The following is a 19,756-nucleotide window of genomic DNA, read 5'->3' as shown; positions in this document are numbered from 1 at the left end:
CGTTTTGTAGAACCAAAACATACATCCTCTGCTCAAGAACTAATCTTTCTGGGGAGGCTGCAGTTCGCGAACGTCTTTACCACATTGCCTGGCAACCCAGACTACTTGCTCCGGTCCAAACGCCCACTGACGTTACTTCTCCGCAATGAGAAAGTTTGTAGCGAAAGACAGAGCAGCGGAATAGTCGTCAGGCTGCTAATAACCCGGCAGTCAAGCAATGCATTCTGCCAAGAGTCGTTAATAATCTAGTCCGGTTTCAAGTGTATCAATAAATAATCTTATTTGTATGCCTAGCGATCAACAAATGTACATTGTTTAAAGCACACGTTTACAAACCTCAGCCACAAATGACAGCTCCAATAAGCCCCCATATGGTGAACTAGAGGATTGTAGAATCATGACTCTTTCGAGTTTTCTATTCGCCGGTAACGGGGCCTGCGGACTCTGAACATTACTGCCTCAAATGAACGAAATATTAGTTTTTTTTTAATGAAAAGACCATAGTTAGTAAAAAGAGCCAAACTTCCCATCACTATAACAGGGATCTTTTGTTTTGGGGATTTGGGGTCCTAAAGGACAAGGGTTTGGACCGGAGCCGAACCGGATCATCAAAGGAACAACAACAAAGCACTGGGGTTCTAAAGGACATTATGACACCTGAGATCTTTGGAGAAAAAAAAAACCCTGTATCCTTTCAAATATCTCTGTACATGGACACCATACCAGTTTTAAATGTAGCAGATTGTGATTGGGTTGTATTGTTACCTTGGGAACAGAGAGGCGTGCAATAAACAGGGAGACACAAAGGTACTGAGAGTATTTTTTGCTGACATGTCAAAAAGGGGTGGTGAGTGATGGGTGATGTAATAACAGGTACCAAGGCCAGACTGTGTATCTGACCTGCTCTGGTCCATGGACAGACTGTGTATCTGACCTGCTCTAGTCCATGAACAGACTGTGTGTCTGACCTGCTCTAGTCTATGGACAGACTGTGTATCTGACCTGCTCTGGTCCATGGACAGACTGTGTGTTTCTGACCTGCTCTAGTCCATGGACAGACTGTGTATCTGACCTGCTCTAGTCCATGGACAGACTGTGTATCTGACCTGCTCTAGTCCATGGACAGACTGTGTGTATTTGACCTGCTCTGGTCCATGGACAGACTGTGTGTATCTGACCTGCTCTAGTCCATGGACAGACTGTGTGTATCTGACCTGCTCTAGTCCATGGACATACTGTGTATCTGACCTGCTCTAGTCCATGGACAGACTGTGTGTATCTGACCTGCTCTGGTCCATGGCCAGACTGTGTATCTGGCCTGCTCTGGTCCATGCCTGACGGCTGATCTAATTCCCTCTAACTCTGATCTCTCCTCAACAACACAGGTGTGTTTGAACGCAGAGTGGGAGGTAGAATAAGATAGAGAGAGTGTGTGTCTCTCTCTGTGTGTGTGTGTGTGTGTGTGTGTGTGTGTGGTTGCAAATTAAAAACATCTTACCAACACAGATAACAGCTATATGCCGGAAGCTCGATTAATCACAAACAATATCTCATTGCTCTTACTCTCTCTCTCTCTCACCTCGCTGCTCGTTCATTCACTAGCAGAAATAGCCGGCTGTCTAATTGAAGCACTGGTTAGTAACATGGATAGGATTTAACACATTCCAATTCAGGCACTGGTCACAGTATGTAGGATTTAAACCAATCACAGCCCACCAGGTGCCTGTCTGATCCTGATTATCTGACAGGTAAAACAACACTGTCCTCTCCTCTCCTCTCCTCTCCTCTCCTCTCCTCTCCTCTCCTCTCCTCTCCTCTCCTCTCCTCTCCTCTCCTCTCCTCTCCTCTCCTCTCCTCTCCTCTCCTCTCCTCTCATGTCTGTCTGTCTGTCTGTCTGTCTGTCTGTCTGTCTGTCTGTCTGTCTGTCTGTCTATATTTATCTCAACTGGGTCAGAGCAGTTTACCATCTGTTTCTCCAGACCAATTCACTCTCCTCCTCTCTGAGTACACAGTGAATTACCATATTCATCAAGTGTCTTAAAGTAGGAGTGCTGATCTAAGATCAGTTTCATCTTGTTTTTGTTGTTGTCTTTTTACCCATTTTTCTCCCCAATTGGTAGTTACAGTCTTGTCCCATCGCTGCAACTCCCCTACGGACTCGGGAGAGGCGAAGGTCAAGAGCCATGCGTCTTCCGAAACACGACCCTGCCAAGCCGCACTGCTTCTTGCCACACTGCTTGTTTAACCCGGAAGCCAGCCGCACCAATGTGTCAGAGGAAACACCGTACAGCTGGTGACCTGAGTCAGCTTGTAGGCACCCTGCCCACCACAACGAGTCGCTAGAGTGCGATGGGACAAGGAAATCCCGGCCGGCCAAACTCTCCCCTAACCCGGACGACACTGGGCCAAACCCTCCCCTAACCCGGACGACACTGGGCCAATTGTGCGCCACCTCATGGGTCTCCCGGTCACGGCCGGGTGTGACACAGCCTGGGATTGAACCCGGGGCTGTAGTGATGCCTAAAAACCGCTGTGCCACTCGGGAGGTACATTTCACATTTTAGATTATAATGAATAAGACTACATGGACAGATGGGGACCTGATCTAGGATCAGTTTAGCCTTTTAGATTATAATGAATAAGACTACATGGACTTGATCAGCACTCCACCTCCTACACACTTTGTGGATAAAGACCCTGCAATTCAAGTTAGGAGCTGAACAGCTGAACTGGAAAGGAAGGGTTAACTATTGTGACCCTGGTATAATAGTGAGGCAATTTAAACAAAAAAAGCATTTAGCAGACCATCTTATCCAAAGTGGTGACAGTAGTGTGCCCATAAATTTGCATACTGCCCCCCCCCCCCCCCCCCTCCCCCGTGGGAATCAAACCCACAGCCCTGGTGTTGCAAGGACCAACTGAGCCACACAGGACCTGTAGTGGACACTCTTGCAGCCAGTCCCAAATCGTTCCCTATCACTTCACCTTGGCCCTAACCCCTCGATGTTAGTGAATGAAAACATTGAAGGGTTAGGGCCAAGCGGAGGGAGGTAACGAACTGGGACTGGGTTCACTAGATATTAAATAAGTGTTAGGGCCAAGCGGAGGGAGGTAATGAACTGGGACTGGGTTCACTAGATATTAAATAAGTGTTAGGGCCAAGCGGAGGGGGGTAATGAACTGGGACTGGGTTCACTAGATATTAAATAAGTGTTAGGGCCAAGCGGAGGGAGGTAACGAACTGGGACTGGGTTCACTAGATATTAAATAAGTGTTAGGGCCAAGCGGAGGGGGGTAACGAACTGGGACTGGGTTCACTAGATATTAAATAAGTGTTAGGGCCAAGAGGAGGGAGGTAACAAACTGGGACTGGGTTCACTAGATATTAAATAAGTGTTAGGGCCAAGCGGAGGGGGGTAACGAACTGGGACTGGGTTCACTAGATATTAAATAAGTGTTAGGGCCAAGAGGAGGGAGGTAACAAACTGGGACTGCCTAGCAGCGCTAGGTTCACTAGATATTAAATACAACTGTTTTTGTGCTTAGAGAGTGACCAAGTAACCTCACTGAATAGATACCATCTACCATCTACCCTACCCACTGAATAGATACCATCTACCATCTACCCTATCACATCACCTACCCTTTTCTTGGTGCCAATCATCAGGCTTGACGTCGGCGATCGTGTATCCGTCCTTCTGGGTGAGGCAGAGGTGTGTTTGACTGCTTTAGTGAGGATGTGTATGGGTGAGGGTGAGGGTGAGGGTGAGAGGACTTCCCCCTGGGCTACAGGGGAGGCTGAGGGGGAGGTGAAGTGGGAGGGCCGGGGAGAGAGATTGCCCATCTCAACGGCGAGGTCCTCTGTGCAAGCCAGCCCGTGACTACGCAGGTAATCATCTGTCTCTTTGTCGATGACCAGCAACCTGGTGCGATGCTCCACTGTTCTGATACGATGCACTACCTAGGGAGAAGAGGGCAATAGAGACAGCAACACAATTAGACCCAACCAAATCATGAGAAAACAAAAAGAGAATTACTTGACATATTGGAAAGAATTAACAAAAAAAACAGAGGAAACTAGAATGCTATTTGGCCCTAAACAGAGAGTACACAGTGGCAGAATACCTGACCACCGTGACTGACCCAAACTTAAGCTGTACTTCCTAACCTCCTGCCCAATGTATGACCATATTAGAGATACATATTTCCCTCAGATTACACAGATCCACAAAGATTTTTTTTTTTTAAAAACGATTCTGATAAACTCTCATATCTAGTGTAATGTTTACTGTTCATTTTATTGTTTATTTCACTTTTGTATATTATCTACCTCACTTGCTTTGGCAACGTTAACACGTTTCCCATGCCAATAAAGCCCCTTGAATTGAATTGAATTGAGAGAGGAGGGGAGAGGGGGAGGAGGGGAGAGAGGAGAGATATAGGGAGAAAAAGAGAGAGGGGGAGAGAGGAGAGATATAGGGAGGAAAAGAGAGAGGGGGAGGAGGGGAGAGAGGAGAGATATAGGGAGAAAAGAGAGAGGGGGAGGAGGGGAGAGAGGAGAGATATAGGGAGAAAAAGAGAGAGGGGGAGGAAGGGAGAGAGGAGAGATATAGGGAGAAAAGAGAGAGGGGGAGGAAGGGAGAGAGGAGAGATATAGGGAGAAAAAGAGAGAGGGGGAGGAAGGGAGAGAGGAGAGATATAGGGAGAAAAAGAGAGAGGGGGGTAAATTATTAACTGCTATCACATTTTTGTTGGTCCGTTCATAGTCATGTCAATAAAGCACAAATTGTGAGAGATGAAAAACTATGGAGAGGAAAGAAGAAGAAGAGAGAGAGATGAAAAACTATGGAGAGGAAAGAAGAAGAAGAGAGAGAGATGAAAAACTATGGAGAGGAAAGAAGAAGAAGAGAGAGATGAAAAAGAGGATGAGAGAAGATATTTTAGACGAGGTGAGGAATAATGACAGAGCCAACAGAGGGATGGTGGCAGAGGACAAGGAAGACTGGAGAGAGAGAGAGAGAGAGAGAGAGAGAGTAATAGGTTAACATGGAGAGTAGGGTTGTCAATTCCATTTAAATTAAAAGTAGACCAAATTCCAAGTCCAAATTTTCCTCATTGAAGAGAATTAGAATTTCAGTGTAGACTACTTCCTGAATGGGCTGGAATTGAACTGGATTTGACCCCAACCCTGCTGGAGACAGGGGTAGTTAAAGGGTTAAAAGGTGATCCGACCACATCTAGGGCAAATAGCTGTTGGTGTGACAACCTCAACCCAGTTTCAAAGACCTGAGTTTGTTTTTAACACAACTAACACACATAGTTCCAGCTCCACAATACCTTCCATTGATTCCCATGACAATAAGGGCTCATTTGACCCAGTTCACTGTCCATCCCCTAAGGCTACGGGAAGTTCGTCTGTAATGTCTTTTTCGTTATGTGTCGGACACCAGGAAAACTAGATGTCACCGTTGACGTCGGCTAAATGGGATCTAATCACATCTAAATCTTAAATGGGCAAACAGGTAGAAGGTAACCTCTTGTCTGTGGTTCACACGCATACTGTAACACACACACACACACACTCACACACTCAAACGGACACACACACACACACACTCAAACGGACACACACACTCGAGTCGCACTCACACACACACACACACACACACACTCAAACGGACACACACACACACACACACTCAAACGGACACACACACTCAAACGGACACACACACTCGAGTCGCACTCTCACACACACACACACACACACACACACACACACACACACACACACACACACAGAGAGAGAGAGAGAGAGACAAAAGAGAGAGTACACCTGACCACTGTGACTGACCCAGACTTAAAGAAAGCTTTGACTATGTACAGACTCAGTGAGCATAGCCTTGCTATTGAGAAAGGCCGCTGTAGGCAGACCTGGCTCTCAAGAGAAGACAGGCTATGTGCTCACTGCCCACAAAATGAGGTGGAAACTGAGCTGCACTTCCTGTACTTTCTGCCACAAGAAAAGGGCAACAAGTGAAGCACAAACATCATTGTAAATACAACTCATATTTATGTTGATTTATTTTCCCCTTTGTACTTCAACTGTTTGCACATGGTTACAACACTGTACATACCCATAATATAACATCTTAAATGTCTCTATTATTTTGAAACTTTCGTGAGTGTAATGTTTACTGTTCATTTCTGATTATTTCACTTTTGTTAATCTATTTCACTTGCTTTGGCAATGTAAACATATGTTTCCCATGCCAATGAAGCCGTTTGAATTTAAATTGAATTTAGAGAGAGAGAGAGCACTCACTTGATAGTGCGTCTCGTCTTCCACGTTTTCCCCGTTCACTTCCACGACCCGGTCCCCCGCGCGCAGCCCCGAAAGCTCCGCGGACGAACCGGGTTCCACTTTCCGTATGAACTGTCCGCCTTTATTCCGCTCGCCGTGAAGGTGAAAGCCGTACCCGCGCGGCCCTTTCGTTAGGAAACAAAGCCGCGGTCTCAGCTCCCATTCCATTCTATAGAATGTCCGTGTGAAAAATCTAGAGTCCGATGAAAGTCTGAAGTTCCTCAAACCGGGAACCAGGTTACGTTAGGCTACCTATCCCAGGTAGGACAGGAGTTTCAGTCCGAATGAACGATCACAGACATCCGCGGCCCAAAACTCCCCTTTCGCCATGATGATGCGCATTGGTGTGACTGTGCTGAACACAGACAAAAGTATCCAAACCACAAAGTAAAAAGAAAGACATACACGTTGGCTACTCAAAAGGAGGAGAGATGTCAATCAATCCGAAACAGCAGCACACAGTCTAACACTAACCCCACAGTCCCCGGGGCTGGAAAAAAGATAACCATAAAGTTGTTCAACTAGGACACTGAATTACAGTAGATTACCTCGAGCCTACCCGAGGGTTTATCCAGAAGATCAAAGATTAAGGAATAGCTGCTTCACACACACACACAGTAGTCTAAATCCCTGTCAGTGTGTGTCTGTGTCGCCTAAATCCCTGTCAGTGTGTGTGTGTGTGTGTGTGTGTGTATGTGTGTATGTGTGTATGTGTGTGTGTGTGTGTGTGTGTGTGTGTGTGTGAGAGAGAGAGAGAGAGAGAGAGAGAGAGAGAGAGAAGGCTATCCTGTCTCACTCTTCGCTGCAACAGGTGCCTCTGCGTTCCGTTCTGTTCGCACCTGCACAGCGCGACACATACACTCTGCTGTAAAAACACTCCTGGGAGAAATATGATGATACATTGCCCATATAGGCTAAAATAGATCCAGGAAGCGCTTATATACCTGCTGCCCGAGTCCCACGTCTGATAATACATCTATTTTCCGTTATATAGTCTGGATACACTGATCTAAGGTCAGTTTTGCACACCACAGTCTAATGGTTAAAGTCGGGTTCGAGGGAGGGTGATCTGATCCTAGATCTGTGCCTATGAGCAACTTCTACTTGGAGCCGCAACAGGCAGGTAGTTTCATGATTGCGACCTGGATAAGAGGGAAGTCTTCCTCATCTGTTGGCTGTGAAAGAAAGAGACAGAGGAAAAGAGAGAGAGAGACAGAGGAAATTAGGCTGAGAGAGGAAGAGAGAGAGAGAGACAGAGGAAAAGAGGCTGAGAGAGGAAAAGAGAGACAGAGGAAAAGAGGCTGAGAGAGGAAAAGAGACAGAGAGACAGGAAAAGAGGCTGAGAGAGGAAGAGAGAGAGAGAAACAGAGAGAGGAAAAGAGGCTGAGAGAGAGGAATGGAGAGAGACAGAGAGAGAGTACACTAATAATTAGGGGTTCAACAAGGGTTCTTCTACGATCCTCAACATTCTTTGAAGAACCTTAGGGTTCTTGGCACTGAAAATTGCCCCCAAAAGGTTCTTCCAAGAACCCCATAGGAGGTGGGGTTCATCGTGGAACCTCCTTAGTAGTTGGGGGTTCTTGCAGGAGCCTAACTGCCCAACTGAAACATTTGGATTGGAATTTGAAAGGACAGCAGGAACTTAACTGAATAATGTAAAGATCTCCTCAATTTAAGATAAGGTTTGTACCATGCATGATCTAAATGTATATTGTTTTAGGATGATACCATCTATCTTTTCATATTTGTGCAAATGGAAAATGGACACAATTCAGTGGAAATCAATCAACAAAGAGGTAAGAATATGTACTGTAGGCTATAAGAATATGTACTGTAGGCTATAAGAATATGTACTGTAGGCTATAAGAATATGTACTGTAGGCTATAAGAATATGTACTGTAGGCTATAAGAATATGTACTGTAGGCTATAAGAATATGTACTGTAGGCTATAAGAATATGTACTGTAGGCTATAAGAATATGTACTGTAGGCTATAATAATATGTACTGGAGGCTATAGGAATATGTACTGTAGGCTATAAGAATATGTTGAAGGCTATACGAATATGTACTGTAAGCTATAAGAATATGTTGAAGGCTATAGGAATATGTACTGTATGCTATAAGAATATGTACTGTAGGCTATAGGAATATGTACTGTAGGCTATAAGAATATGTTGAAGGCTATAGGAATATGTACTGTAGGCTATAAGAATATGTTGAAGGCTATAGGAATATGTACTGTATGCTATAAGAATATGTACTGTAGGCTATAGGAATATGTACTGTAGGCTATAAGAATATGTTGAAGGCTATAGGAATATGTACTGTAGGCTATAAGAATATGTACTGTAGGCTATAAGAATATGTACTGTAGGATAATAATATGTTGAAGGCTATAAGAATATGTACTGTAGGCTATAAGAATATGTACTGTAGGCTATAAGAATATGTTGACGGCTATAAGAATATGTACTGTAGGCTATAAGAATATGTTGAAGGCTATAAGAATATGTTGAAGGCTATAAGAATATGTTGAAGGCTATAAGAATATGTACTGTAGGCTATAGGAATATGTACTGTAGGCTATAAGAATATGTACTGTAGGCTATTAGAATATGTTGAAGGCTATAAGAATATGTTGAAGGCTATAGGAATATGTACTGTAGGCTATAAGAATATGTACTGTAGGCTATAAGAATATGTACTGTAGGCTATTAGAATATGTTGAAGGCTATAAGAATATGTTGAAGGCTATAGGAATATGTACTGTAGGCTATAAGAATATGTTGACGGCTATAAGAATATGTACTGTAGGCTATAAGAATATGTTGAAGGCTATAAGAATATGTTGAAGGCTATAAGAATATGTACTGTAGGCTATAGGAATATGTACTGTAGGCTATAAGAATATGTTGACGGCTATAAGAATATGTACTGTAGGCTATAAGAATATGTTGAAGGCTATAAGAATATGTACTGTAGGCTATAAGAATATGTTGAAGGCTATACGAATATGTACTGTAGGCTATTTGGATATGTTGAAGGCTATAAGAATATGTTGAAGGCTATAAGAATATGTACTGTAGGCTATTAGAATATGTACTGTAGGCTATAAGAATATGTACTGTAGGCTATTAGAATATGTTGAAGGCTGTAAGAATATGTTGAAGGCTATAGGAATATGTACTGTAGGCTATAAGAATATGTACTGTAGGCTATTAGAATATGTTGAAGGCTATAAGAATATGTTGAAGGCTATAGGAATATGTACTGTAGGCTATAAGAATATGTTGACGGCTATAAGAATATGTACTGTAGGCTATAAGAATATGTTGAAGGCTATAAGAATATGTTGAAGGCTATAAAAATATGTACTGTAGGCTATAGGAATATGTACTGTAGGCTATAAGAATATGTTGACGGCTATAAGAATATGTACTGTAGGCTATAAGAATATGTTGAAGGCTATAAGAATATGTACTGTAGGCTATAAGAATATGTTGAAGGCTATAAGAATATGTTGAAGGCTATAGGAATATGTACTGTAGGCTATAAGAATATGTACTGTAGGCTTTAAGAATATGTACTGTAGGCTATTAGAATATGTTGAAGGCTATAAGAATATGTTGAAGGCTATAGGAATATGTACTGTAGGCTATAAGAATATGTACTGTAGGCTATAAGAATATGTACTGTAGGCTATTAGAATATGTTGAAGGCTATAAGAATATGTTGAAGGCTATGAGAGTATGTTGAAGACTGTAAGAGTATGTTGAAGACTATAAGAATATGTTGAAGGCTATGAGAATATGTTGAAGGCTATAAGAATACATACTGAAGGCTATGAGAATATGTTGAAGGCTATAAGAATATGTTGAAGGCTATTAGAATATGTTGAAGGCTATAAGAATACATACTGAAGGCTATGAGAATATGTTGAAGACTATGAGAATATGTTGAAGGCTATTAGAATATGTTGAAGGCTATAAGAATACATACTGAAGGCTATGAGAATATGTTGAAGGCTATGAGAGTATGTTGTAGGCTATAAGAATATGTTGTAGGCTATAAGAATATGTTGAAGGCTATTAGAATATGTTGAAGGCTATAAGAATACATACTGAAGGCTATGAGAATATGTTGAAGGCTATAAGAATATGTTGAAGGCTATGAGAATATGTTGTAGGCTATAAGAATATGTTGAAGGCTATAAGAATATGTACTGTAGGCTATAGGAATATGTACTGTAGGCTATAAGAATATGTTGACGGCTATAGGAATATGTACTGTAGGCTATAAGAATATGTTGAAGGCTATAAGAATATGTACTGTAGGCTATAAGAATATGTTGAAGGCTATACGAATATGTACTGTAGGCTATTTGGATATGTTGAAGGCTATAAGAATATGTTGAAGGCTATAAGAATATGTACTGTAGGCTATTAGAATATGTACTGTAGGCTATAAGAATATGTACTGTAGGCTATTAGAATATGTTGAAGGCTATAAGAATATGTTGAAGGCTATAGGAATATGTACTGTAGGCTATAAGAATATGTACTGTAGGCTATAAGAATATGTACTGTAGGCTATTAGAATATGTTGAAGGCTATAAGAATATGTTGAAGGCTATAGGAATATGTACTGTAGGCTATAAGAATATGTACTGTAGGCTATAAGAATATGTACTGTAGGCTATTAGAATATGTTGAAGGCTATAAGAATATGTTGAAGGCTATAGGAATATGTACTGTAGGCTATAAGAATATGTTGACGGCTATAAGAATATGTACTGTAGGCTATAAGAATATGTTGAAGGCTATAAGAATATGTACTGTAGGCTATAAGAATATGTTGAAGGCTATAAGAATATGTTGAAGGCTATAGGAATATGTACTGTAGGCTATAAGAATATGTACTGTAGGCTTTAAGAATATGTACTGTAGGCTATTAGAATATGTTGAAGGCTATAAGAATATGTTGAAGGCTATAGGAATATGTACTGTAGGCTATAAGAATATGTACTGTAGGCTATAAGAATATGTACTGTAGGCTATTAGAATATGTTGAAGGCTATAAGAATATGTTGAAGGCTATGAGAGTATGTTGAAGACTGTAAGAGTATGTTGAAGACTATAAGAATATGTTGAAGGCTATGAGAATATGTTGAAGGCTATAAGAATACATACTGAAGGCTATGAGAATATGTTGAAGGCTATAAGAATATGTTGAAGGCTATTAGAATATGTTGAAGGCTATAAGAATACATACTGAAGGCTATGAGAATATGTTGAAGACTATGAGAATATGTTGAAGGCTATTAGAATATGTTGAAGGCTATAAGAATACATACTGAAGGCTATGAGAATATGTTGAAGGCTATGAGAGTATGTTGTAGGCTATAAGAATATTTTGTAGGCTATAAGAATATGTTGAAGGCTATTAGAATATGTTGAAGGCTATAAGAATACATACTGAAGGCTATGAGAATATGTTGAAGGCTATAAGAATATGTTGAAGGCTATGAGAATATGTTGTAGGCTATAAGAATATGTTGAAGGCTATAAGAGTATGTTGAAGGCTATAAGAGTATGTTGAAGGCTAGAGGAATATATGTTGACAGCTAGCTGTATTGGGTGCAGATGACTGAACTGCTCACTTTTGTGTCTGTGTCTGCAGGCATGAAGACGAGGAGGCATAAAAAGGTATTGGTATGTTATGCAGATCACATACCATCCTCCTCCCTTGCCTCTTCAATAAATATCCCACAGGCCTCTACATTATGGACAAGGTATGTGCATGAAAACCATTATTAAAACAGGTTTTTTCATTCACATTCACCACAGAAACCAAGGTATGAATACTGTCGTGTGCATGTTTTGTTAATCATCTGTATAATGACAATTTTTTTGGATTCACAGACTTCACCCTCCCTACAGGAAACCTGTTTGATCCCCATGCACTGCTAAATCATTCATAGCCTGGTTCCTCTCTAGGTTTCTTCCTAGGTTTTGGCCTTTCTAGGGAGTTTTTCCTAGTCACCGTGCTTCTACACCTGCATTGCTTGCTGTTTGGGGTTTTAGGCTGGGTTTCTGTACAGCACTTTGAGATATCAGCTGATGTACGAAGGGCTATATAAATAAAATTGATTTGATTTGATTTGATTTGATTCTGGCTGTGGATACGGAGAACATCAACACATTAACATCAACACACCAGAGGATATACCCATCGGACTTCGGGCTCTGCTGGGACTTTACCTCATATCTCCAGCAGGAGGCACTCTTTCCCCTTGTCTAAAAAATATCCCAATGCCCCAGGGCAGTGATTGGGGACATTGCCCTGTGTAGGATGCTGTCTTTCGGGTGGGACGTTAAACGGGTGTCCTGACTCTCTGAGGTCATTAAAGATCCCATGGCACTTATCGTAAGAGTAACCCCGGTGTCCTGGCTAAAATCCCAATCTGGCCCTCATACCATCACAGTCACCTAATCATCCCCAGTTTACAGTTGGCTAATTCATCCCCCCTCCTCTCCCCTGTAACTATTCCCCAGGTCGTTGCTGTAAATGAGGATATGTTCTCAGTCAACTTACCTGGTAAAATAACGGTAAAATAACAAATAAATACATTAAAATATTTTTTACATTTTGCTTTGCCATTAAAGTCACAATAAACACTGAGAACTAAAATATTGTGTTGTTGTTGTTATTGTTATTGTTATGCATATTGATAATAATAATGGGGGGGGGAAGTTAAAACAAGATTCTAGTTCTTTGAGGATCCATTAAAAGGGGTTCTTTGATGTCCTTATAGGGGTCCTTATAGGGGTTCCTTATAGGGGTCCTTATAGGGGTCCTAATAGGGGGCGTTAAAGGGGTTCCTTATAGGGGTCCTTATAGGGGACCTTATAGGGGTTCCCCACAGTTTCAACTTGAAGAACCACTAACGGATACTCCAGGAACCTTTACCTTTTAAAGTGTAGTCGGTAGATAAGAAATAGCATTACATTAACAGGCTATTGTTGTATAAATGTGTTTAATAGTCTACACAGGGTTGAGTGGGCTATTCAAATGGCTACCTAGAGTGTTTCTTAAAGTCTACACAGGGTTGAGTGGGCTATTCACATGGCTACCTAGAGTGTTTCTTAAAGTCTACACAGGGTTGAGTGGGCTATTCAAATGGCTACCTAGAGTGTTTCTTAAAGTCTACACAGGGTTGAGTGGGCTATTCACATGGCTACCTAGAGTGTTTCTTAAAGTCTACACAGGATTGAGTGGGCTATTCAAATGGCTACCTAGAGTGTTTCTTAAAGTCTACACAGGGTTGAGTGGGCTATTCAAATGGCTACCTAGAGTGTTTCTTAAAGTCTACACAGGGTTGAGTGGGCTATTCAAATGGCTACCTAGAGTGTTTCTTAAAGTCTACACAGGGTTGAGTGGGCTATTCAAATGGATACCTAGAGTGTTTCTTAAAGTCTACACAGGGTTGAGTGGGCTATTCAAATGGCTACCTAGAGTGTTTCTTAAAGTCTACACAGGGTTGAGTGGGCTATTCACATGGCTACCTAGAGTGTTTCTTAAAGTCTACACAGGGTTGAGTGGGCTATTCACATGGCTACCTAGAGTGTTTCTTAAAGTCTACACAGGGTTGAGTGGGCTATTCACATGGCTACCTAGAGTGTTTCTTAAAGTCTACACAGGGTTGAGTGGGCTATTCACATGGCTACCTAGAGTGTTTCTTAAAGTCTACACAGGGTTGAGTGGGCTATTCAAATGGCTACCTAGAGTGTTTCTTAAAGTCTACACAGGGTTGAGTGGGCTATTCAAATGGCTACCTAGAGTGTTTCTTAAAGTCTACACAGGGGTACAATTAGGTTAAGTTAGGGTTGAAAGTTGGGTTAGGTTTAAGGTAAGGGCCAGATTTAGATTTTGATTAATCGTTTTGCAGGTCCGCAGTGTCCTTATTGTGTCTCCCGGGCTGCAGTGTCCTTATTGTGTCTCCCAGGCTGCAGTGTCCTTATTGTGTCTCCCGGGCTGCAGTGTCCTTATTGTGTCTCCCAGGCTGCAGTGTCCTTATTGTGTCTCCCGGGCTGCAGTGTCCTTATTGTGTCTCCCGGGCTGCAGTGTCCTTATTGTGTCTCCCGGGCTGCAGTGTCCTTATTGTGTCTCCCGGGCTGCTGTGTCCGTATTGTGTCTCCCGGGCTGCAGTGTCCTTATTGTGTCTCCCGGGCTGCAGTGTCCTTATTGAGTCTCCTGGGCTGCAGTGTTCTTATTGAGTCTCCCAGGCTGCAGTGTCCTTATTGTGTCTCCCAGGCTGCAGTGTCCTTATTGAGTCTCCCGGGCTGCAGTGTTCTTATTGTGTCTCCCGGGCTGCTGTGTCCTTATTGTGTCTCTCGGGCTGCAGTGTCCTTATTGTGTCTCCCGGGCTGCAGTATCCTTATTGTGTCTCCCGGGCTGCAGTGTCCTTATTGTGTCTCCCGGGCTGCAGTGTCCTTATTGTGTCTCCCGGGCTGCAGTGTCCTTATTGTGTCTCCCAGGCTGCAGTGTCCTTATTGTGTCTCCTGGGCTGCAGTGTCCTTATTGTGTCTCCTGGGCTGCTGTGTCCTTATTGTGTTTCCCGGGCTGCAGTGTCCTTATTGTGTCTCCCGGGCTGCAGTGTCCTTATTGTGTCTCCCGGGCTGCAGTGTCCTTATTGTGTCTCCCAGGCTGCACTGTCCTTATTGTGTCTCCCAGGCTGCAGTGTTCTTATTGAGTCTCCCAGGCTGCAGTGTCCTTATTGTGTCTCCCAGGCTGCAGTGTCCTTATTGAGTCTCCTGGGCTGCAGTGTTCTTATTGAGTCTCCCAGGCTGCAGTGTCCTTTTTGAGTCTCCCGGGCTGCAGTGTTCTTATTGAGTCTCCCAGGCTGCAGTGTCCTTTTTGAGTCTCCCGGGCTGCAGTGTCCTTATTGTGTCTCCCGGGCTGCAGTGTCCTTATTGTGTCTCCCAGGCTGCAGTGTCCTTATTGTGTCTCCCGGGCTGCAGTGTCCTTATTGTGTCTCCCGGGCTGCAGTGTCCTTATTGAGTCTCCTGGGCTGCAGTGTTCTTATTGAGTCTCCCAGGCTGCAGTGTCCTTATTGTGTCTCCCAGGCTGCAGTGTCCTTATTGAGTCTCCCGGGCTGCAGTGTTCTTATTGAGTCTCCCAGGCTGCAGTGTTCTTATTGTGTCTCCCGGGCTGCAGTGTCCTTATTGTGTCTCCCGGGCTGCAGTGTCCTTATTGTGTCTCCCAGGCTGCAGTGTCCTTATTGTGTCTCCCGGGCTGCAGTGTCCTTTTTGTGTCTCCCGGGCTGCAGTGTCCTTTTTGTGTCTCCCGGGCTGCAGTGTCCTTATTGAGTCTCCCAGGCTGCAGTGTCCTTATTGAGTCTCCCAGGCTGCAGTGTCCTTATTGAATCTCCCGGGCTGCAGTGTCTATACAGTCCTATCAGTGAGATTCAGTGGAAAACTAAGTCAATATAGTTTAAGTAAATAGTTGATGTAGGACGAGGATAAATATCCATCCAGGATGTTTACTTCCTGGATACTCATCTGTTGCTTGACTCAACTAGAGAGAGCTCTTATTGCCTAATCACACATGTTTAGGTTATTATAAAAAGGTTATAATAATCTCTCGTGGATGGACTATGTAGACATAAATGGTGTTTCTGATCAAATTACGTAAGATTTTAGTTGTGGGTTACCCGAGATGAAGTATAACTGTGTATAAGGGACTCTTCCATCAGTAAATGATGGATTAGACCAATTGGCCTACAGTTGTTGGATGCTGTAGAATCAAATAGTAGGGAAAAATACACATCCAACCCACTTTAGAACACAGGAATACTCATCCAACCCTCTTTAGAACACAGGAATACTCATCCAACCCTGTTTAGAACACAGGAATACTCATCCAACCCTCTTTAGAACACAGGAATACTCATCCAACCCTGTTTAGAACACAGGAATACTCATCCAACCCTGTTTAGAACACAGGAATACTCATCCAACCCTGCTTAGAACACAGGAATACTCATCCAACCCTGTTTAGAACACAGGAATACTCATCCAACCCTGTTTAGAACACAGGAATACTCATCCAACCCTGTTTAGAACACAGGAATACTCATCCAACCCTGCTTAGAACACAGGAATACTCATCCAACCCTGTTTAGAACACAGGAATACTCATCCAACCCTGTTTAGAACACAGGAATACTCATCCAACCCTGTTTAGAACACAGGAATACTCATCCAACCCTCTTTAGAACACAGGGATACTCATCCAACCCTGTTTAGAACACAGGAATACTCATCCAACCCTGCTTAGAACAAAGGAATACTCATCCAACCCTGTTTAGAACACAGGAATACTCATCCAACCCTCTTTAGAACACAGGAATACTCATCTAACCTTGTTTAGAACACAGGAATACTCATCCAACCCTCTTTAGAACACAGGAATACTCATCCAACCCTGTTTAGAACACAGGAATACTCATCCAACCCTCTTTAGAACACAGGAATACTCACCCAACCCTGTTTAGAACACAGGAGTACTCATCCAACCCTGTTTAGAACACAGGAATACTCATCCAACCCTGTTTAGAACACAGGAATACTCATCCAACCCTCTTTAGAACACAGGAATACTCATCCAACCCTCTTTAGAACACAGGAATAATCATCCAACCCTGTTTAGAACACAGGAATACTCATCCAACCCTCTTTAGAACACAGGAATAATCATCCAACCCTGTTTAGAACACAGGAATACTCATCCAACCCTCTTTAGAACACACGAATAATCATCCAACCCTGTTTAGAACACAGGAATACTCATCCAACCCTCTTTAGAACACAGGAATAATCATCCAACCCTGTTTAGAACACAGGAATACTCATCCAACCCTCTTTAGAACACACGAATACTCATCCAACCCTCTTTAGAACACAGGAATACTCATCCAACCCTGTTTAGAACACAGGAATAGCATAACGTTGACTCTAAATTTGATCTAGTAAAAAACAAAACCAAGACCAAGTAATAGGAATAATAGGCAATAGTCTCCTAAGTGTCTTATTCTGACCCACTGTACAGCAGCACCACCTGGAGGACGGTTATATAAATGCATTTCACACCATGCCACAAAATAAAGAGCACATTTCTAATAAATGTTTGTTGTTGTTGTAAAAGGTAATATGATATTTACAGAAAAAAAACTGTAATTGTCCTTAAAGTATATGTATATTTTATTACTAATGTTACGGCCCCGACTACAACAACAAAATACTTAAATACATGTAGTTTTGTCCTTGAAACCTTTCATCAAAATACTGTAGAATTCCATTCATTCCTATGGAGGAATGCTCCTACTGGGGAGTGCCAATATGGTAGACCAGCGGTTTCAAAGCATAGAGAATGATAGAGGCCTCTAGTGGCCAAGAGGCTGTATAGCATGGGCAGCACCATTTAGAGCTTCCACCATTTTTATGTACTCAACTGGGTGGGACTTCCAACTTCATTGGCTGATCACTCCTGGTGACCATGTTGGAGTGATGTCCTACCAGGACAGCCAATCGTGAGAAAGAAAATTGACTACTTCAAAATGGATATTGCCTCACGCTGTCACAGGCGCTACAGCGTACCACAGTATTAGTCATAACACCCATAAAACCTAGTGGTCAAACAAGGAAATGTTTATCATAAAGAACTACAGGTACCTACACGAAACACAGCCCTTATTTGAAATATTTCTGCTGATGTAAAAAGGTTTTTTTTGTAAATACATTTGATTTTGATTTAAAAGAAGAAAATTGACTACAGCAAAATGGAGATTGCCTCACAGACGCCATCATGGGAATGATATGGGGATTTCTCTATTATTCTCTATGATCTCAATGGAGTCATGGGGAAGAACTCAATTGCATACTCCTCGCGTCCTCTTTCCTCGTCTCCTTCTCGAAAACCCATTGGAGGAAAAAGGTCAGAGGGGCGGGACCTTTAGCTTTCTCATCCAATGGGTTTTGAGGAGGAGAGAGGACGTGAGGAATATGCAATTGAGATCTTCCCATGTGCAATGTGTCTGAAAGTAGGCGTTACGAAAGATGTGGGTGGATCAACAGAAGTGCGTGTATGGAAAGCGAATCAGCTAATTGGGTAGATTTGTTGCCAGTCAAGAAAGTTTTGTGTGGCTGATTGGGCTGCACAACTTGATAAACCAGTGTAGCATATTGGCTATTCTCCTAACCTGCTACGTTAGTTCTCCTAACCTGCTACGTTAGTCCTAACCTGCTACGTTAGTTCTCCTAACCTGCTACGTTAGTTCTCCTAACCTGCTACGTTAGTTCTCCTAACCTGCTACGTTAGTTATCCTAACCTGCTACGTTAGTTCTCCTAACCTGCTACGTTAATTCTCCTAACCTGCTACGTTAATTCTCCTAACCTGCTACGTTAATTCTCCTAACCTGCTACGTTAGTTCTCCTAACCTGCTACGTTAGTTCTCCTAACCTGCTACGTTAATTCTCCTAACCTGCTACGTTAGTTCTCCTAACCTGCTACGTTAGTCCTAACCTGCTACGTTAGTTCTCCTAACCTGCTACGTTAGTTCTCTTAACCTGCTACGTTAGTCCTAACCTGCTACGTTAGTTCTAACCTGCTATTTTAGTTCTAACCTGCTACGTTAGTTCTAACCTGCTACGTTAGTTCTAACCTGCTACGTTAGTTCTAACCTGCTACATTAGTTCTAACCTGCTACGTTAGTTCTCCTAACCTGCTACGTTAGTTCTCCTAACCTGCTACGTTAATTCTCCTAACCTGCTACGTTAGTTCTCCTAACCTGCTACGTTAGTCCTAACCTGCTACGTTAGTTCTCCTAACCTGCTACGTTAGTTCTCTTAACCTGCTACGTTAGTCCTAACCTGCTACGTTAGTTCTAACCTGCTATTTTAGTTCTAACCTGCTACGTTAGTTCTAACCTGCTACGTTAGTTCTAACCTGCTACGTTAGTTCTAACCTGCTATTTTAGTTCTAACCTGCTACGTTAGTTCTAACCTGCTACTTTAGTTCTAACCTGCTATTTTAGTTCTCCTAACCTGCTACGTTAGTTCTAACCTGCCATGTGCTTTGAACTCGTTGAGAAAAACACTGATTGGCTAATGGCCAACAAGCTGTGCAAAACATAAACTAACAGTAAAGCCATCATGCATGTAAACCAATTATAGTGTTCAAAAACCATATTAATACACTGAACACAAATATAAACGCAGGAAGTAAAGTGCTGAGGAGTATTTCTGTCTGTAATAAAGCTCTTTTGTGGGGAAAAACTAATTCTGATTGGCTGATCCTGGCTTCCCAGTGGGTGGGCCTGGCTCCCCAGC

Source organism: Oncorhynchus mykiss, unplaced genomic scaffold (assembly GCF_013265735.2).
Source record: "Oncorhynchus mykiss isolate Arlee unplaced genomic scaffold, USDA_OmykA_1.1 un_scaffold_399, whole genome shotgun sequence".
Lineage (NCBI taxonomy): Eukaryota > Metazoa > Chordata > Actinopteri > Salmoniformes > Salmonidae > Oncorhynchus > Oncorhynchus mykiss.
The sequence above is the reverse complement of the archived record's forward strand: the minus strand, read 5'-3'. Positions refer to the sequence as shown.